General features: G+C 42.2%; 1 protein-coding gene across 1 annotated transcript in view; it reads right to left on the minus strand.

Moving 5' to 3' along the window:
- The window catches only part of dpp6a (dipeptidyl-peptidase 6a), a 1,150,594-nt gene that overhangs the window by 1,084,490 nt on the left and 43,517 nt on the right, over positions 1 to 22,587 (minus strand). The gene's annotated exons all lie outside the window — the stretch shown is intronic.

Raw genomic sequence — 22,587 nt, forward strand, 5'->3', positions numbered from 1 at the left:
CTGATTGCAGGGAATGTAGGTAGCGACGCATGGCTGCAAGGGTGGAGTGGAGGATCCGGAGGGAGGTCTGTTGCTAGAGGCTTCGGATTTGTTGTAGGTACAGGTTGTCCTGGTTGGGTCCAAATTTTGTTGGTTGGAATGTAGTCTGGAGTCCGTGCGGGATCAGTCGGTTCCGTAGGCAGGTGCTGAGGAAGGAGATGTGGCTGTGGTAACGAGTCTGTTTGAGAACGTGGCTGAAGAGCTTCTGTGCAGAGGAGATGACCTGGGGGGTGCAGTGAGAGAGAGACTCACTGAAATCCTTGTAGAGAGAGGAAGAGAGCTTCTTCAAGGAAGGCATCCTTGCAAGAGGATTCGCAGTAGGTGATGAAGGGCTTTAGCCCGAAACGTCGAATTTCCTGTTCCTTGGATGCTGCCTGACCTGCGCTTTAACCAGCAACACATTTCCAGCATCTGCAGACCTCGCTTTTTACTCTTAGAATTAGAGGGGGTAAATTCAGAACAGAAATGTGGAGACATTTCTTCAGCCAGAGAGTGGTGGGCCTGTGGAATTCATTGTCACAGAGTGCAGTGGAGGCCGGGATGCTAAATGTCATCAAGGCAGAGATTGATAGATTCTTGATGTCATGAGGAATTAAGGGCTACGGGGAGAATGCGGGTAAGTGGAGTTGAAATGCCCATCAGCCATGATTGAATGGCGGAGTGGACTCGATGGGCCAAATGGCCTTACTTCCACTCCTATGTCTTATGGTCTTATGATTAATGGCTCACTGGATGGAGGCTGTAAACGTTCCAATGAATTCAAGTAGCTCAGCTCAGAATATTTCTAGGGTGGGTCATCTCAGTGTAAATATTGCTCAGAATTCAAGGCAAAATAAGATTTGGAAAAATGGAGGATAGGAGATATGCAGAATGTTTGATAGAATAAAGAATATTGATTGTTGAGTATTAAAAATGAGCATGTTCCATTCCCCAAAACTGGTTTCGTTCCACTTACAAAAATACAAAACAAATTACCAGAGAGTTTTATTTTATATCTTCACAGAATGTGTGTGCTGCCTTCAAGGCCAATAATTGTCTCTCATCCCTTGAACTGAGGAGTTCAGTCCGTAAATTCAGAGGGTAGTATGAATCAGCCACAGGGCTGTGGATCCAGAGTTACAAGTAGACTATTACACAGGGAGCCAGGCAATGATCTGGGGAACAAGAGACCATAAGAAATTGGAACAGGTATAGGTCTTTTGGTCCCCTGAGCCTGCTTCATCATTCAGTAGGCTGATGTTGGTTTCGCAGTCTGATCTGACATTCCTCACATCCGCTATCCAGCATTTTCCCTGTCGTAATTGATTCCCCAATCTTTCTCAATTTGAAATGGGTTCGGGGAGTCCAGAACTAGACGGCATAGGCTTAGGGTGAGATATAAGAGACCTAAGGGGTCATTTTTTCACACAGAGGGTGGTGCATGTATGGAATGAGCTGCCAGAGGATGTGGTGGAGGCTGATACAATTGCAACATTTAAGAGGCATTTGGATGGGTATATGAATAGGAAAGGTTTGGAGGGTTATGGGCCGGGTGTTAGCAGGTGGGACTAGATTCGGTTGGGATATCTGGTCGGCATTGACAGGTTGGACTGAAGGGCCTGTTTCCATGTTGTACATCTCTATAACTCCATGACTCTATTACTCCACCCCCGCAGTTCTCTGTGGCAGGAGTTCCAAAGACTCACAACCCTCTGAAAGAAAAAAATCCTCCTCATCTCATTCTTACATTGGCCCCCTTCACTCTGAGACAATACCCTCTGGTGCTAGACTCTCGCATGAAGGGAAACATTCTCTCAGTATTTACCCTGTCAAGCCACTTAAGAATCTGGGACCTGGGTTCAGATCCTGCTAAGGGGGATGGCGGAAATTGAATTCAATAAAAGTTTGGAATGAAGAGTCTCACGATGGCTATTGTCGATTGTAGGGAATCTGTCAGCTTTCCAATACGTGAGTTCAGACACACAGCAATTTGATTGACTCTGAACTGACCACTGGACAAGTAGAGCTGGGCAATAAATGCCAGCAATGCACCCATCTGCAGATTTATTTTTTAAAAATATAGGTAAGACCAGTAAGGACAGCAAATATCCAAAACCTTCTGTACAATAGATGGGTTTTTACAAAATCGATGATGGGTAACTATTATTGAAGTTCACTCTTCATTACACATCTTTTGACTGGATTTAAATTTCAGCAGTTGTTATCAAGCATTTGTACTGATGTGGACAGACATTAGTCAGGGCTTCTTGATTGCTAGGCTAGTGACAGTATTACCATACCATCAGCTCCCCTATAAATTACAAACTTACAGAACTAATAGTGATAACAGAAAGATGCCAGGGCTGCCTAGTCAGAATCATCAGGCCCTGTAAGTATCAAGAAAAAACTTACATTTATATAGCTCTTTTTATGACCACTGGACATTGCAAACCACTTTCCAGCCAATGAACAGTTCTTGAAATGGAGTCACTGCTGTTATGTTGGAAATAAAACAATAGTCATATTGTGTAAATATTAATAAATATTTTGTGTTTTTGTTCCACTTCCTTGGCATTTAGGATGTGACTCAGCACAGTCATATTCTGCAGAAAAAGGGAATTGATATGTACAAATTCTTTCTCAGGTCATCAAAGTGCCATTTTATTAAGTGAATTGCTTTCTGGCATAACTCCCATGATGTCATTAAGTTCTGCCTCCGACTCTCTCCCCTTTTTTCCCAGCTTATGGCAGCAACCTCAAGAAAGAATTCAACAAGTAATGAAAAAAAGAACTATTCATCGTTAAATGAAAAATGACGTAAAAATAATGTGCAATACTGGGTGTGAGAGGCATCCCACGAGGTGATTTTTACTGGATTCTGGACTAACCAGGGGGTGCGTACTGACCTTTCACAGTCCTGTGCTTTCCTGCATCACCAACTGCTTCTTTCCACGACCTTTTAAAAATCCAAATCTAAAAACATAACCACGAACAATTTAAGAGAGACGGTGGCATAGTGGTAAGGTGACTGTGCATAATTTGGAGCCCCAGGCTAGTGTTCAGGATGTGTGATTTCAAATCCCAATAACTGGTGAAATTTAATTCAATTGAAAGAAGATTAGGAGCATTAAGCTAGTCTCAGTAATGGTGACCAGGATAGCAATAATTAACTCTTGCCAAAACTCATCTGGTTCATTAATGCCTTTGAGGGATGGAAATCTGCCATCCTTACCTGCTCTGACCTGTATGTGGCTTCAGCAATGTAGTTGACGATTAACTATCACTCCACAAGTCACTCAGTTCAAGGGCAATTAGACAAGGGCAACACATTCTGGCTTTGCCAGTTTCACCCACATCCTAAGAAAGATTGTCCTGCCTAATCTGCCAAGTTTTACAGGTGGCACGGTGGCTCAATGGCTAGCACTGGTGCCTCACAGTACCACGGTCCCAGGTTTGATTCCAGCCTCGGGCGACTGTCTGTATGGAGTTTGCACATTCTCCCCATGTCTGCGTTGGTTTCCTCCGGGTGCTCCGGTATCCTCCCACAGTCCAAAGATGTGCAGGTTGGGTGAATTGGCCATGCTAAATTGCCCATAGTGTTGGGTGCAGTAGTCAAGGGTAAATGTATGAGAATGGGTCTGGGTGGGTTGCTCTGCGGAGGGTCGGTGTGGACTTGTTGGGCCAAAGGGCCTGTTTCCACACTCTTAACAAATCTAATCTGCCCTCCTACTCTCTTCAGCCAAGGTGAAATTCTGTTGTCGCTGCAACAATTAGGGGTTTTCAATAAAATATGCAGGGAGATTAAATACAAAGCCTCTCTCTTTGTTTACCTACACACTGTGCTGATTCATAAACCATTACTTTCTGCTTCTATTTTCCTGAAACATACTAAAAGCTGCAGGCAAACTGATCTACTTCATCAACTTGATATCAGGAGAGGGCAATTAAACACTTTTCACAAGATTTTAAAATCAGTTTCCGCAGGGGGCACAGTATAATATTGGTCTGTGTATATCTGCTAAATTGATAAAGTAGTTGATAAAAGGATACTTGTTTGCCCTAAAATATTGATAAAGGATACTATGCATTAATACCAACTACAGCATAAATAATGCAATCATCAGCTCTCCCGCATTTATGGATGACGCCTGTTCAGGGTTGTGGATCTTCACTTCACTGAACAGGCCAATACCACGGGGGTAGTGTGATGCACAATGCAACATTTACTTCCTTTATTTGCCTTTACAACTGCTGCAATGTCTCATCATTAAGATTCAAAGAACAAAGCAGCTTGATGGACAAGGTGTCACCATTCTGAAAGTCCAGTAGTAAGTTCCTTCCAGTGGTATGGCAACTGCTGAACCAAAGGCCGCAAGAAATTACAAAGAGTTATGAACACAGCCCAAACCATATAGAAAACCAGTCTTCCAACCATTGACTCCATCTACAATTCCTGCTCACTTTGGAAAGCAGCCAACATAATCATAGACACCTCCCACCTCTTTCACCCTCTTTCATCAGGCAGAAGATATAAAAGTCCGAAAAGACATACCAACAGATTTAAGAATAGCTTCTTCCTAGCTGTTATCAGGGTTATGAGTGGACCTCTCATATATTGGAGTTGATCTTGTTCTGCACCTTCTCTGTAACACTAATATCTACTTCAGTTTTCCTACCTTGATGAACTTACGCAAAGTATGATTAGCACACAAAACAATATTTTTCACTGTATCTCGGTACAGATGACAATAATAAATCATATTCAAAAATCATATCACTGTAGTCCAGGTTTCAAGGAGATAATTTTCTTTATCCTGTCCTCAAACATTGGCCACCTGAGAGTGGATGAATCAAGACCTGCCTGTAGGAACAGTCTGGGCATCCAGAAACTTGACCTAACCTATCAAAGCTGATTTTGAGGCAACTTTTCTTCAATGAATATGGACCTGGTTTCAAGAAGGTCATTGGTAACTGTTTGATGTTTGTCTGATTGAATGATGTCGTAACCCATTGTTCATAGAATTTCTCTAGTTTTTGTACGTCTAATTGATACTTATCCTCTCCACCCTCCTTCCTAAAGGCCCAGTTTCAATCTGAGGTCTTGTCCAATGAGCCCTGGAATTCCAAGACTGATCACAATTGCTGCAGAGGTAATGGATGCCCTGGCTATGATTTCCAAATATTCCATGGACTCTTCAATAGGTCAAGTAACCTAGAAGTTATCAAATGTGTTACTGTTATTCAAGAAGTGAGGGAATAGAGAAAATAGGGAACTACAGGCCAGTTAGCTTGACATCAATTGTCAGGAAAGTGCTGGGATCTCTTATTAACAATGCACTTAGAAAATCATATTATGGTGAGACAAAGTTAATGTGCTTTCAAGAAAAGGACATTAAGCTCAGCAAATTTATTAGACATTCTTTAAGGGTGCAGCGCAATGGCTCAATGGTTAGCACTGCTGCCTCACAGCACCCAGGACCCAGATTCGATACCAGCCTTGGGTGACTGCATTGAGTTTGCTTGTTCACCCTGTGTTTCCATGGGTTTCCGCTGTGTGATTTGCTTTCCTTCTACAGTCCAAAAATGCGCAGGTTATATGGATTGACCATGGTCAATTATCCATAGTGTCCAGGGATGGGCAGGCTGGGTACAATAGCCATGGGAAATGCAGGGTTACGGAGATAGGGTGAGTTTGTGTTTCTGGGCGGGATACTTTCCGGAGGGCCAGTGCAGACTCGATGGGCTCAATGGCCTCTTTGTGCACTGTAGGGATTCTATGATTCAAATAAAGAGGAAGCAGTATAACTGAATTTCCCAAATATATTCAATAAGGTGCCACAAAGAAGATTAGCAGGCAAGCAAAAGTTTTACAGAGTTACCGATAATGTGTGTGCATTAATATGGGATTGCTGAATAGACAGGGTACAAAGGGTAGGCATGGGGCAATAAAGATGCAGTGGTGTACATTGAAGGAGATATTTCAGGACACACAGAATAAATAAGAAAGCCAACTTCCATTCCGATGAGAAGGAAAATTCCAAAAGGAGGACACACCATCTGTGTGGTTCACTGAAAATGTTAAACACATTATCAAAAGTGAAGAAAAAAGAATATTGTTGCACAACTGTCAGTGACAGTCATAAGATTAGATTAAGAAAACAGTATGAGTAAAAACTAGCTAGAAATATAATGGCAAGTCGTAGAGTTTTTTTATTCAATCACAGGATGAGGGTATCACTGGCTAAGCCAGCATTTATTTTCCATCTCTAATTGCCCAGAGGGCAGTTAAGAGTCAACTACTGTGGGTCTGGGGTCACATGCAGGCCAGACCAGATAAGGATGGCAGTCTCCTTCCCTAAAAGATATTAATTGAACAAGATGGATTTTCCCAGTTCATGGTCATCATTAGATTCGTAGATCCAGGTATTTATTGAATCCAAATTCCACCTTCTGCCATGATTGGATTCAAACCCAGGTCCCCCCAAAATATTGCCAAGGTCTCGGGATTAACAATCCAGCGATAATACACACTTGGCTATCGAATTTCCTGTATATTTATTTATATTAAAAAGTGATAACAAAAGAAGAGTTGACTTTGTACAAAGTGTGTCCAGGGAATCAAAGATGGAAAATAAGGAGACAGAGGATAAATTTGACAGATATTTTGCATCTGTCTTTACTGTAGATGACACTTGTCACAGCTCAGAAATGGCAGTAAATCAGGGAATGGGAGGAGATGAGGAATTTGAGAATATTACAGTTACAACATACTGAACATATTGTTGGAGTTGTGTGTAGACAACTCCTCAGGCCCTGAAGGGCATCTTCTTCGGGTCTTAAAAGAAATAACATGTGAGATAGTTAAAGGATGTATCCTCTTATGGGAGAACTGAGAACTTGGACGCACTGTTTCAAAACAAAGGATTTCAATTTTAAACAAAGATGAAAAGACTTTTATTTACTCTCAGAACATCATAATTCTTTGGAATTTTCTTTCTCAGAAAACAGTCGAGACAGAATCTCTGAATAATTTTAAGAAATAAAGTAGATAGATTCTTGTTAAGCAAATGTATCAAAAGTCATCAGCGGTACATGGGAACATGGAATTGAGGTTAAAATCAGATCAGCCATAATCTAAAGAAGTGGTGGAGCAATGTCAATGACCTACATGACCTACCCCTGCTCCTAATTCTGTGTTCATACTGCTGACTCTGTAGACTCTGATCAGAAGGGTTGGTGCTGGAATTTCACTTCTTTACAAAGCCTACAGCTGAACTCGGCAAGGAGCCAGAGTGGACTTCACCAGTTTCCTCATTTCCCCTCCCCCCACCTTACCTCAGTTCCAACCTTGCAGCTCAGCATTGTCCTCATGACCTGTCCTACCTGCCAATCTCCCTTCCCACCTATCCACTCCTCCCTCCTCTCTGATCTATCACCTCCATCTCTACCCCCATTCACCCACTGTACTCTTTGCTATCTTCCCCCACCCTTCTCTCTGACCTATCATTTCCATCCCCACCCCCATTCACCCATTGTACTCTTTGCTACTTTCCCCAACCCTCCCCTCTGACCTATCACCTCCATCCGCACCCCCATTCACCTATTGTAATCTTTGCTCCCTTCTCCCCAGTGCCCCCCACCCACATTTATCTCTCTATCCTGGAGGCTCCTTGCTTATATTCCTGATGAAGGGCTTTTGCCCGAAACACCGATTTTCCTGCTCCTCGGATGCTGCTTGACCTGCTATGCTTTTTCAGCACCACTCTGATCTAAAAACTGTAATGCATAGACGTCTGCTAAGGTCAATGGGAATGTTAGTTGCAAAAAGAATACAGAGAGGCTGTAAAGTAAGACAGACAGGGTCACGTGAGTGGACAAGAAGATAGCAAATGGAGTTTACTGTCAGGAAGTGAGAGTTTATTCACTTTGGTCACAAGAATAGAAAAATGGAATTGCTTTTTAACAAGGTGTGGAATTATAAATGTTGGCATTTGGAGAGACTTGGGTCTACTGCTCAAAAAGGACAACTAATTTAGCTTGCAGGTACACCAAGCAGTGACATATTGGTTTTATTGCGAGAGATTCGTGTATAAGAACAAGGATGTATTTCCACAATTCTACAGACTTTGCTGAGACCACATCAGGACTGTTGGGAGTAGTTTTGGTCTCCATATTTAAAGAGTTAAGGCCCAAGATCATTCAAGATTATATTGGATGGCAATGCAGGCTTGATGGACCATACGGTCTAGTTTGGCTCCAATTTTCTTAAGTCTCGACAGTGATGAGCATTGAATGTCCAGAAGGGCTTTGTAGCTAATTAGATAGATTAATAAAGCACTGAGACGTGAGGTGTCTTCCACCTCCCCAAAGCTTTGCTATTCACTAAATAAATTGACTGAGTAATCAGGTAAGCTGTTATATTTGGGTTTTAAAGGCTCTGAGATTGTAAGAGAAATGATAGACTAATAAAGGCCATGGTACAACTAAACAGGTCAATAATTAGGTCTACAAATGCTCTTGCTCTATCTTCATAATAATATCTCACCAGTAGTAAGGCTCTTAGGTAAGAATGTCGCCTCATAAAACTATCATGTTACTATCGAAGGATTAGGTAGCTACAGTTATATACTTTTATGATTTACTTTTACTTCATTAATAGTAAATCCACTCTTCATCAATTATCTTGTTCCCATTCCTCCTGTTCACTTGCTCATCAGTCTCTTTTTGATGCAATTATACTTGTTAGTGAATTGGTGCTTTGCATAGAGTTGCACAGATAGAGAATACAACAAAAGGCCATTCAGCCTATTGATTGATATCACATTAGCATGCTTCATTCTTTACATGTTCAAAACATCACCAGAATATCTTTCTATTCCTTTATCCATTGGGTGCTTTTTTTTCCCTTCATTGACTCCGGACCCCGTGTCATCTCACAACATGAGCAATAAATTCTCTTGCTGTATACCACCTGTTACCAATGATTCCCCCCGTCTCCACCCACCCACTCTTGTGCACTGCTTCCATCTCCAGTTTACTTCCATTTTGAATACCACTGGGCGGGAAATCTGGGTGGGGAGCTTCAATGGGCATCATCAAGGTAGGATCATGACTGACTGAGGCAAAGTGGTAAGTAACATTTGAGTGACACCAATGTCCTGCAGGCAATGATCATCTCCAACAAGCCCACCATTGAATCCCTCACTTCCAATCTCTGAGGGTTATCATTGACTAGAAGCAGAAAAGGACTTGATATATGGGTGCTGTGGTAACAAAAACTGGTTCGAGGCTATGAATTCGATGACCTACCTCTTAAATCCTTAAGACCTGTCCATCATCATCGACACAGTACAAGTCAGAAGTGTAGTGGAATACTCTTCACTTCCCTGACAAACTTAACTCAGCAATATCCAGGAAGCTTAACACTTCATGGACAAAGCAGCCTGCCTTATTGCCTCCCCCACTCCTATCCAGCACTTTCGACATGCACTCCCTCTATAATCGACACACAGTGGCAACAGTGTGTACTATCTGCAAGACAAACTGCAGCAACACTTCAAGAGCCTTCAACAGCAACTTCCAAATCCATAACCAACAAAGACAAGGAGGACCACAAACATGGGAACATAATCAACCTCAAGATCCCCTCTAAATCACCCTCTATCCTGACTTGGATATATGTTACAGTTCCTTCACCGTCACTGAGTCAAACTCCTGGAATTCCCATCCAGCACCTTGGGTGCTTCTGCTCCACGTACTGCAACAGTTTAAGAAGATTTCTGACCATTCCATTCCCAACAGCAATAATGGCTGGGCAATACATGCTGGCCTAGTCAGCTATACCCACATTATATAGTTATGATTCCAATTGATGATTATAAAAGACAGAGTTAAACCCCAGAGTGAAACTTGGCCCAATAGAACACAAGTGTTTATTTTTGTTTATTGTGGAGATCATGCAATTTACTTTTTACAAAAAAAGTAAAAGGTTATTATACAGGAGAAACACAAATTATATTGCACTCGACAACTATCGAAACAATCTCATTACAAACCTTAGAAAGATTCATCCTTTTTAGTCCAGCAATACCCTCATAAAAACACCACTCTCACAGTGAAGCATTACCCCATCTCTATGTTAATGCTTCATGCTCAGCTAAAATGACTGTAATCTGTATTGTTTCAGTAAACTGTTGCACATTCACTCATTGTCACAGATCCTGACACCCTTTAAACAAGTTGCTAACTCAACTCACTATTAGTTAACATAGGTTATCTAAGCTTATAGATACCCACTTCTGCCTCTGGAGATTTCTCCTCAATACCTTCTGACCACCCCAGGGATTCTCCCAAACTCTGACAGCTTGGAGAGTGCCTAAATCTGCTTTTATATGCCAATTGCTGTAGAAAAGAAGCAAAAACTCAAGAAGTGTGACATTGTCGAGTACAAGGCAACTCGCTTGATTGGCACTACATCCACAAGCATCCACTCCCTCTTCACTCACTCAGTAACAGCAGTGCGTACTATCTACAAGATGCACTGTAGAAATTTGCCAAAGATCCTCAGACATCACCCTCCAAATCTACAACCACTTCCATCTAAAAGGACAAGGGTGGCTGATAAATGTGAACACCACTATCTTCAAGTTCCCCTCCAGGTCCCCCACCATCCTAACTTGGAAATACATCACTATTCCTTCACTGTCGCTGGGTCAAAAACCTAGAATTCCCTCTTTCATGGCATTGTGGGTTCACCCACAGCAGGTGGGCTGCAGCAGTTCAAGAAGGCAGCTAACCATCACCTTGTCAAGGGCAACTAGGGACGGGCAATAAATGCTGGCCCAGCCAGTGATCCCCACATTAACAGAAAAATGAATAAAAGAGAATGGACCTCTTTCTTTGACACAAACCAGTTATGGTGCCTTCTCTCTATCTCTCCCTCTCTCTCGGGGTCATACAATTTAATTAAACAAAAGCTTTCGCAATTCTCTTGCAAAAACCTAAAAAAAATCACATGATTTATTGCAAATACTGCTTTCAACTCAATGTTCAAAATGATCTCCTGATTGTTGAAAAAAGTCACTCCTTCACAGAACCAAAAACTAAATCCATCTTGCCTCAAATTCCACAGTAACAACCTAAGTTCTCAAATAATATGTTAAGAATCTTCTTAACACAAATATGGAAAAAAGTGTCAATTTGCCCAAGTATTCCCTGTGGTTGTGATTTTTAAATTCTAACCACTCATTGGGTATTCTATCTGTGGTGCCAAGTTTGGCCTTTCCTACAAATTGAAACATTTTTTCCATGTTTGCCTGATTAAACCCTTCAAGCGGAGCACTCATACTACTTCTGGGCACCAAACTTCAGGGAAAATACCAAGGCATCAGAAAAAGCTCAAAACAAAAATCACAAGAATAGCACCAGTGACGAAGAACTTCCGTTATGAAGAGTTGGGACTGTTTTACATTCAATTGGGCAAACTTTCAATGGATGAGGGGTCCGGGCAGATCGGGACAAAATGTTCCCAGCAGCAGAAGGGTGAAGAACAGGAACAAACAGACTTATAATCTGGTAATTGACAAAAGAAACAATCCAGCTATGTGGAAAAGCTTTTAAAAGCAGCAACCAGTTTGGATCTGAAACCTTCTTTCTAAAATTGTGATGGAGGCGACTTCAACTGGAAATGAGCTGTTCGCTGAAATGAAGCAATCTGCAGGTTTACAGGGAGAAAATGGGTGAATGCACCAGGGAAATTGCTCCAATGTTGAGCAAAGGTCCCCTAAATTGTCTGGATGACACCTTCTGTGCTGCAATAATTCTGTGATCATTTTAAGTCCCCAATTCTTGAAAGAGACCTCGCCTCTTTATTGTTGCTGTTACTGTAGCCGTACTTGCTAGCTTAGTTTCCCAATTAATAATAAGCAAATTCATGGTCCACATTAATCTGCACTTAGTGAAGCATGTTGTTTTCTGCATAAGAATCTGAATTCACCAATCGCCCTCCCATCAGGGAAACTGCTTTTAAAGCAAAAGGAAGTAAAAAGAAAACTGGTGTCATGGTCTTGTCTGAAATCTGTGCTCTATTAATGGCAATCTCCTCCTGTGAATGTGTATCACTTAACTGTCTTTTATGAGAAACCTAATATCTTCCCTTGTGTGTATGTGTGGCTGTGTGCCTGAGTGCACATGTTCTGACTAGCTGCTTTATCATACGGTCAGAAAGTCATCAGTTTTGCTGCTGATGCTATCAATATGAACTGAGGGATTAGTACAAGTGTTGACCTCAAGTGTTGTGCTGCCAGCTACACAAAAGTAAGGGCCATCAGATAACTGGCATTTTCACAGAACCATAATGCCATGTTCGTCTTTTTTATTCACATTTGGTACATGGGCATCGCTGGCTGGCCAGCATTTACTGCCCGTCCCTAGCTGCCCTTGAACAGAATGGCTTGCTAGGCCATTTCAGAGGGCAGTTGAGAGTCAACTGCATTGCTGTGGGTCTGGAGTCACATGCAGGCCAGACCAAGTGAATATGGCAGATTTCCTTCCCTAAAGGACATTAGTGAGCCAGATGGGTTTTTCTGGCAATGGTTTCATGATCATCTGTAGTGGGCTAGTGTAGGTTAGGTGGGCTTGGATCGGCGCAACATCGAGGGCCAAAGGGCCTGTACTGTGCTGAATTTTTCTATTTCTATGTTTAATTTCAGATTTGTGTTTAATTTGAATCCAAATTCCACCGTCTGCTGTGGCAGGATTCAAAACTGGGTCCCCAGATCAGCTTTGGAGGCTGAGGGGTGATCTTATCAAGGTTTATAAACTCTTGAGGGGCATTGAGGTGAATTGACAAGGACTTTTTTCGCAGGATAGGGGAGTCCAGACCCAGGAAGCATAGGTTTAAGGCGAGAGGGGAAAGATTTAAAAGAGACCTAAGGGACAACTTTTTTTCACACAGAGGGTGGGGTGTGTATGGAATGAGCTGCCAGAGGAAGTGGTGGAGGTTAGTACAATTGCAGTATTTAAAAGTCATCTGGATAGTCTATGAATAGGAAGGATTTAGAGGGATAAGGGCCAAATGTTGACAAATGGTTTAAAATCTGATTGAAGATTTGTAGCTCGGGTATCCGTTGTTGTGGTTCTGCTCGCCGAGCTGGAAGTTTTTGCTGCAAACGTTTCGTTCCCTGGCTAGGGAACATCATCAGTGCGGTGGGAGCCTCGTGTGAAGCGCTGCTTTGATGTTTCTTCCGGTATTTATATTGGTTTGTTCTTGCCGCTTCTGGGTGTCAGTTTCAGCTGCAGTGATTTGTATCTGGGGTCCAGGTCGATGTGTCTGTTGATGGATGTTCTTGCCGTTTCCGGGTGTCAGTTTCAGCTGTAGTGGTTTGTATATGGTGTCCAGGTCAATGTGTCTATTGATGGAGTTTGGGGATGAATGCCATGCTTCTAGGAATTCTCTGGCTGTTCTCTGTCTGGCTTGTCCTATGATAGTGGTGTTTTCCCAGTCAAATTCATGTTGCTGGTTGTCTGAGTGTATGGCTACTAGAGATAGCTGGTCGTGTCGTTTTGTGGCTAGCTGATGTTCGTGGATGCGGATTGTTAGCTGTCTTCCTGTTTGTCCTATATAGTGTTTTGTGCAGTCCTTGCATGGTATTTTGTAAACTACGTTAGTTTGGCTCATGCTGGGTATTGGGTCCTTTGTTCTAGTGAGTTGTTGTCTGAGCGTGGATGTTGGCTTGTGTGCTGTTATGAGTCCTAAGGGTCGCAGTAGTCTGGCTGTCAGTTCTGAGACACTCCTGACGTATGGTAGAGTGGCTAGTCCTTTTGGTTGTGGCATGTCCTCGTTCCGTGGTCTATCTCTTAGGCATCTGGTGATAAAGTTGCGTGGGTATCCGTTTTTGGCGAATACCTTGTCTCAGAACAAGGTATTCGCCAAAATACCTCCCACCGCACTGATGATGTTCCCTAGCCAGGGAACGAAACGTTTGCAGCAAAAACTTCCAGCTCGGCGAGCAGAACCACAACAGTTGACAAATGGGACTAGATTAGGTTAGGATATTTGATCGGCAAGGACGGGTTGGACCAGAGGGTCTATTTCTGTGCTGTCTAACTCTATGACTCTGTAACATCTGCTGAGTTTCTGGATTATTTGCCTAATGACAATACCACTAGGCCATCGCTTCCCCAGTCCGTGACTTCAACAGGTGGGATATATGGGAAATTAAAGAAATTGGCTAAAGCCCAGACCAGATCTAACTTTCAGCTCCAAAAAGAAATGAAAATTGAAACAAACAAAAATATAGCATCTAACAGGCAAAGTAGAGCACATGGTTAGGCTATCACTATGACTAAGAGATGAGCATCAATCATATTGCTGACAAAATGTTGTAAAGAAACACATGCAAGGAAACATTTTGATCGATAATGAACAACTGAGAATGAATCAATATGACTTTGTTGTTTCACTGATTTAGACCTAGTATTGCTCATCTCCAAATAAATGCCAAATGATCTGCAGTAATTAATAAAGTATTCCTATTTCTGCGTAATAACTTTTGTGTGACTTGGGTTTGGTTTCTATTTTATGAGTACAGTCACTGCAAACTGATAAACATGAGTCAAGAAAGAAAATTACCACACCATAAAGAGTACTTGCTCAATCACTGATTTGAATCGCTTCATCATTGGTGGCAAAGATGTAATACTCAGTCATTCCCTCCTGAGACCTTTCTACATCTTTACATCGTTAGTGCATTCCTCAAAACCTACCTCTTTGGCCAAGCTTTGAGTCACCTTTCTTCAATATCACTTAATTTTGTTCAGTGTCAGATTTCTTTGATAATATTTCTGTACCAAACATGGCTTGGTTTAATGTTATCTGTGTAAACATAAGTTGCACTTGTTGTTGCTGCACTTGCAAGACTTTCAAATACATAGCGTGTTCGCCCCTGCTTGTTAAAAAATGGAAATAATGTTGGTTTTCCAATACTATTATCTTGAACTGGTACCAACTGTGCAAACTATAGGCATTACAGCAATAGTACAAAGGCCATTTTGAAAAAGGTGCCCAGGCAAATTCAGCTGACCTCTCAAATACTGAAATTGATATTTGTCTTCTTTTAAAATTACTGGAGAAAGAGGATGAAGCAAGTTTGCAGTTAGACACGTTTTAATATCAGTGAGATACATAATGCAGTGCTTGCTTGATGTAATGCTGTTTTGCCCACAGTCAGCAATATTCCTTGTCGTCATGGTCCATTAGTAATTGTTAAAGCAGAGATATTAAGCATGCACACAAAGAAACCAGCATGTCATATTCAAAAGGTCATTTTAAATCCGTTGTCAAGCAGTCAGTACTGTACATGTTGCCAAATATGATGCAGATTATTATTCATTTTTTGAATCTCTTAATTCCATTCTTCTTTCATGGTTGCAATCCAGTGGGAACAGGCAAATTCAGAAAAGTCTGCATGGGACTGGATGTATTGAAGACACGGGTTAAAAGGTGACCAGGCACATTAATCTGTGGATGTACATTTGCTTGCTGAGGTGGAAGGTTAGCTTTCAGATGTTTCGTCATCATACTAGGCTACATCTTCAGTAAGCCTCCGAACGAAGCACCGCTGGTGTAGCCCGCTTTCTATTTATGTGCTTGAGTTTCCTCGGATTGGTGAAGTCATTTCCTGTGGTTACATAATTTCCTATGGTGATGCCATTTCCTGTGCTGGTAAATAGGATCCAAATCAATGTGTTTGAATGTCATGCTTCTTGGAATTCTCATGCATGTCTCTGTTTGGCTTGTTCTAGGATGGATGTGTTGTCCCAGTCGAAGTGGTGTCCTTCCTTATCCATATGTAAGGATACTAGTGAGAGAAGGTCATGTCGTTTTGTGGCAGTTGATGTTCATGTATCCTGGTGGCTAGTTTTCTTCCTGTTTGTCCAATGTAGTGCTTGTTACAGTTCTTGCATGGTATTTTGTAAATGACATTAGTTTTGCTTGTTGTCTGTATCGGGTCTTTCAAGTTTTAGCTGCTGTTTTAGTGTGTTGGTGGATTTGTGGGCTACCATGATGCCAAGGGGTCTGAGTAGTCATTTCCGAGATGTATTTGATGTAGGGGAGGGTGGCTAGGGTTTCTGGATGTGTTTTGTCTGCTTGTTTGGGTTTGTTGCTCATAAATCGGCAGACTGTGTTTGTTAGCTACCTGTTCTTTTTGAATACGCTGTGTTTTCCTCAGCTCTGCGTAGTTCTTCTGTGCTGCAGTGTGTGGTGGCTCGTTGAAATAATGTTCTAATGTTGCTTCATTTGTGAATGTTGGGGTGGTTGCTTCTGTAGTTCAATATTTGGTCCATATGTGTTGTTTTCCTGTCGACGCTGATTTGAAGTTCCCCATTGGTTGTTCGCTCTACTGTGTCCTCTAGGAATAGCATCTTGTATGTTGCTGTTTTCCTCCTCTTTAGTGAATTTTATTGATAGTCTTGAAGGTTTCCTCTAATTTGTTTCGTTTAGTGATGACAAAGGTGTCATCCATGTAGCGAACCCAAAGTTTGGGTTGAATGGTTGGCAGAGCTGTTTGTTCGAGTTTCTGCATTACTTCCTCAGCTAAGAACCCTGATATCGAAGATCCTGTGGGTTTCTGTTGGTTTGTCTGTAGGTGAAGTGGATGATAAGGCATTGGTCTACTAGTTTTACGATACTGTCCTTGCTGGTGAAGTTGGTGGTGTTTGGTGTATGTGTCTTAGGTTCCTCTAATAGTGTAGTCAGTGTTTCATTATTATTTTGTTCTTGTGCAATCTCGTCTTATAAGAAAATTGCATAATAGCAGCACATTTAAACTAACGGGGTCAGATTCAGGTTATAATCAATACACACTTTAAAACTTCATGCTTTAGAAAAAGTGTCCCCACTTTATCAATCACATTACAGCGAATTTGCATTAATGAAATGCACATTATAGCAGAATGACCTGTATATTATTTTGTGTTACAGTTAAGCCAATTCTTTTTACTTGCTCTTTTTTTAACTGTACTGAAAAAATAAAGTCTGCTTTGCTTAATGTCAGTAGTTTGACCAATCAAATTGCATCTGGAACACAACACTTTTCACTTACCTATAAAATAAGCAAAAGTTAAGGTCTAAGACTACTTTCTGAATATATTTAGAGGGTGTTTGATCTGGTCCACAACACAGCAGCAACATGTTAATGGAGCATACCACATGCATAATGATTAATTTCTGAGATGTCAATCCCTTCCAGGGTAATCCAAGATAGACTGGTCATTTTTTTTTTAGATTAGACTTACAGTGTGGAAACAGGCCCTTCGGCCCAACAAGTCCACACCGACCCGCCGAAGCGCAACCCACCCATACCCCCACATTTACCCCTTACCTAATACTACGGGCAATTTAGCTTGGCCAATTCACCTGACCCGCACATCTTTGTGACTGTGGGAGGAAACCGGAGCACCCGGAGGAAACCCACGCAGACACGGGGAGAACGTGCAAACTCCACACAGTCAGTCGCCTGAGTCGGGAATTGAACCCGGGTCTACAGGCGCTGTGAGGCAGCAGTGCTAACCACTGTGCCACCGTGCCGCCCGTCATCTATTAGGACCAGAGGTGCTTTTTCAAGGTTGCATAATACACATCAAGTGATGATTTTATCAGGATAGCCATTAACAAGTAGAAACGTTTTGATACCTCCTATCTCACCATCAAATATACATGGTGACCAGATGGTTAAGGCCCTACTCATAAGGCTGACAATATGGTTGATCTTCTATTACAAGGAACTCTAAAAATTTCAACTTGTGCATTAGCCATGGAGCGTAGGCTTATGGCAGATTATTCTTGAAGGAGATGGTGCCTCAAATGTAGAACAACATGTAACGCTAGCCATTTCATGCTGCTACTTCATGCTAAACACACAAGTGTTTTTTTTTAAAGAAGCAGGATGTTGCCAATGAACCAGAAGTGTATTTTACCTCCAAATCATAAAACTAATGCGGCATTTGAGTTTCCCAAATATGTGGCAATGCGGAAGATTTAATCACAGAACACTTTGAAAGCAGTGGCTGGAACGGACAGAGTCAGCATAGATTTACAAAAGGTAAAGCTGCTTGACAAATCTACTGGAATTGTTCAAGGATGTATCTTGTGGGGTTAATGAGGGAGAGCCAGTGGATGTGATTTATTCAGACTTTCAAAAGGCTTAAGACAAAGCCCCATATAAGGGATTAGCATGGAAATGAAAGCACATGGATTGGGGTAATGTATTGACATGGATAGAGAACTGATTGGGAGACAGGAAACAAAGGGTCCATATACCTCTATCCACAGCTTGTTCATATATCTGTCAAGATGCCTCTTAAGCATTGCTACTGCAGCCATCTCCACCATCTCCTCAGGCAGCACATTCCTCTGTGTAAAACACTTGTCTCTCACATCTTCTTTAAACTTACCCCCTTCGATCTTGAACCTATCTCCCCTGTTAATTGACATTTCTACACTGAAAAAGATTCTGAGTGTCCATTCTATCCATGGTTCTTATAACATTGTCAATCTCTATCAGGTACTCCCCACACCCCTGCCCACCCCCCGGCTCCCCCAACCTCCAACATTCAAGTCAAAACAAACTACGTTTGTCCAATCTCTCCTCAAAGCTAATGCCTTCCAAAAAAAGGCAACATACAGGTAAACCTTTTCTGTAGCCTCTCCAAAGCCTCCACATCCTTCTGGTAGTGTGAAGACCAGAACTGTACACAATACTCCAAATGTGAGCTAAGCAAAGTTCTACACAACTGTAACATGGTTTGCCAATTTTTATTATGCATGCTCAATCAATGAAGGCAAGCATGCTGCCTGTCTTCTTTACCACCTTATCCACTTCTGTTACCACTTTAAAGGAACTATGGACCTGTATGCCTAGACTCCTCTGTATGTTAATGTTTTTATGGGTTCTGCCATTTACGGTATACATCTCTCCTGCACTACACCTTTCAAGCTGCATCAGCTTGGATTTAATTCCATCTGCTACTTCTCTGTTCAAGTCTCTAGCCTATCTACATCCTAACGTATTCTCTGGAAATCCTCATGATTGCAGCTTAAAAAACAGACCATCTACAGTCTCCTCCTTACCATTTGCAAACAGTGAATCGGGGGTCCCAGCAATGGTCCCAAACCTCCAGTCAGTAAGAAAAGCTCTTTCATATTACTCTCTGTCTTCTATGACAAAGCCAGTTCTGCATCCAGCTCCTTATCAGCTCACCGCTGATCCCATGTGACACATCCCATTTGTCAGAGCAAATACAGTATAATATGGTTAAATGTGAATTAGATTACTTACGGTGTGGAAACAGGCCCTTCGGCCCAACAAGTCCACACCAACCCGCCGAAGCTCAACCCATCCATACCCCTACATATACCCCCTCCCTAACACTACGGGCAATTTACCATGGCCAATTCACCTGACCCGCACATCTTTGGACTGTGGGAGGAAACCGGAGCACCCGGAGGAAACCCACGCAGACACGGGGAGAGCGTGCAAACTCCACACAGTCAGTCGCCTGAGGTGGGAATTGAACCCAGGTCCCTGGTGCTGTGAGGTAGCAGTGCTAACCACTGTGCCACCGTGCCGTGAGGTTATCCACTTTGGCAGAAAAAAATAGTAAGGCACGCTATTATCTGAATGGCTAGAAATTGAGAGACAGAAACATGCAATGAGACCTGTGCGTCCTTGTAAATCAGGGCTTTTGCCCAAAACATCAATTTTCCTGTTTGCCGGATGCTGCCTGACCTGCTGTGCTTTTCCAGCACCACATTCATGACTCTAATCTTCAGCATCTGCAGTCCTCACTTTCACCCCATCCCTGTACAACAGTCACTGAAGGTAAGCATGCAGGCACAGCAACTGATCAAGAAAGCCAGTGGTATTTTGGCCTTCACAGCAACAGGATTTGAGTACAGGCGCTGGAATATCTTGCTGTAATTACACAGGGATTTGGTGAGACCACACCTGGAATATGCGTTTTGGTCTCCTTATCTGAGGAATGATGTTCTTGCGACAGAGGGAGTGCACCAAAGATTTATCAGACTGATTCCTGGGAGAGTGGGACTGATGTATGAGGAGAAATTGAATCAGTTAGGATTATACTCGCTCGAGTTCAGAAGAATGAGGGGAGATCTCATAAAAACCTATACAATTCTAACAGGACTTAGAAGGGGTAGATGCAGGAGGGATGCTCCCAATGGCAGGTGAGTCCAGATCTAGGGGTCACACTCTAAGGACACGGGGGAAACCATCTCGGACTGAGATACGGAGAAATTATTTCACCTAGATAGTAGTGAACCTGTGGAATTTGCTACCACAGAAAGTAGTCAAGGCCAAAACATATGTTGATCAAAAAGGTTTTTGATATAGCATGCGGGCTGAAGGGATGAAAGGATAAGGAGGAAAAGCAGGAACAAGCTATTGAGTTGAATGATAAACTATGATCATAATGAAATGAAGTGATCTCAAGGCCAAGGACCAATACTACCTCCCAGAAATAAATGTGTGGATGGAGATACAGGTTTAGGATTGGGTTCAATAAACATGCAAGGACCCATTGAACCCATCACTAATGACACAGAATTTCCTAGATCGACAATCATAGTCATTGGCGAGTGCTTGCTGATAAATAAAAAGGTACAGCAGGCTTGAAGGACTCCTGCTTCTATTTTCTGTGCTTCTATGTAGAAGGTACACCTCAACGTATAAAGCAGCATATCCCTCTCAGGGTCCACAGCAAGGAGTCTGCTGACTATCATCAAACATCTATGCTTGCAAATCTCAGAACACTGAGTTTAATGTTAGCTCCTGGACAATATTGAATTAATAGTCCTGACGAGGTTAGGCATTACACCAGAAGCCAATGCAAGATTATCAGTGAGGTTCAAAGTGAGATGTATTTGTGTGTGTCAGCAGTTACACAGAATCAGAGGTACTCGCTCTTTGCAAGCAAAAGAAATTTGTTCTAAAGAAGGGTCACGGGACCTGAAACATTAACTCTGCTATTTCTCCACAGATGATGCCAAGCCTGTTGAGTTTCTCCATAGAATACTGTTCTTGCAAAATAAATTGTTCATTTCTTTGCACCTCTTTCCTCTTAAGAAAGGGATTTTGTAGATTGCCAATCCTGCTGGAACCACCATTGCAAAAGCCCTGGTTGATCAGAGTCTAATTTCCTGGCTTGAATTCCACCAGCCAGCTTTTAACATTGACAATTAACAGTCCCTGCTACATCTTCATGCCAACCATGGTCTAACCAATTAGCACTTCCTGCTGCTGTTATACAAATTAATGTTGTCTTTTAATGTCTGGGCATTTGTGTCCAGTCCTGATGAATGCCAGACCAGAAAATAATATGAACATTGTTTCTCCTCCTGGCAACACTTTAATTCTGTACATCAGTAGCACAGACAGAGAATATACATGGAGCTTTTCATGTGCCCAGGATTTCTCAAGGTAACATAACTAATGGATTATATTTGAAAAGCAGTCACTTGTTTTTTTTTTAGCTAAGACCTCATTAGCAACACCCAAGATTCAGCTAATTTGTTTTGGTCACGGTTTAATTGAGGTGGAATATCAGCCAAGAAATAGAGAATTGTGTTCTGTATCTTTGAATAATGCTCTCCGTGCCTTGGTTTTAACGTCTCACAGCTTATAATGTCAGGGGGGGGAATACAGTTGCACCTGAACTTGCAACCCTTCCTCAGCACTGTCCTGTAGGACCAACCTACCTACTTTGCTGAAGTTCTGCAGGGATATTTGAATCCATCACCTACTGAGTCAGAGACAAGAGTGATACCACTGAGCCAAGCTCATGCTGCCCACATCATGTTGAATATTGCTCAGGTATCTGGTCCTCTACTCCCATTCCTTTTGGTTAAAGTAATATTGCTCCAGTATTCTAAATCGTTCACATGACACTGGTGTCTGCCACTATTTAATCATTTTGTTCTCTTTTTTATACTTGAATAGAATCATGGAATGGTTTCACTACAAGAAAAAAAGCCATTTGGCCCATCATATTCATGCCAGCTCCTCTGCAAGAGCAACTCAGTTAGTCCGCCTCCTCCAGCTTTCCCTACAATCTTGCCACTTTGGGTTCTCTTTCATTAACCATCCAATTCCCAAATTTCCCTCCAAGTTTATTATTTAGGTCCCCGCACGGTGGGAGATCGAAAACTGAACACATTACTGCTGGCCATTGGAAAGGAAGGTCATGTTTGCGTACAAACAAGGCCTTGTGACTAGGCCATAGTTCTGTGGATCTTTCATGGAAAAAGCAGGAGTGTGGCACTCAGTCATGACACCCATTTGAAAGCCAGTGCAGGCATGATGGGCCAAGTGGCCCCCTTCTACACTGTAACGATTCAGTGATTCTGGGAATGTACTGAAATCAATTAAGCTGCAAAATCCATGATACTCTTCGTTACCTTCCTGCACATTCTGCAGATGGCTTGAGGGAGCTCTCCACTAAGAAACTGAAGGAAGCATAAATTCGTCTTAAGAGTCTAAGGTGGCTGAC

This window comes from Hemiscyllium ocellatum, chromosome 5 (genome assembly GCF_020745735.1).
Source record: "Hemiscyllium ocellatum isolate sHemOce1 chromosome 5, sHemOce1.pat.X.cur, whole genome shotgun sequence".
NCBI classification, from domain to species: Eukaryota; Metazoa; Chordata; class Chondrichthyes; order Orectolobiformes; family Hemiscylliidae; genus Hemiscyllium; species Hemiscyllium ocellatum.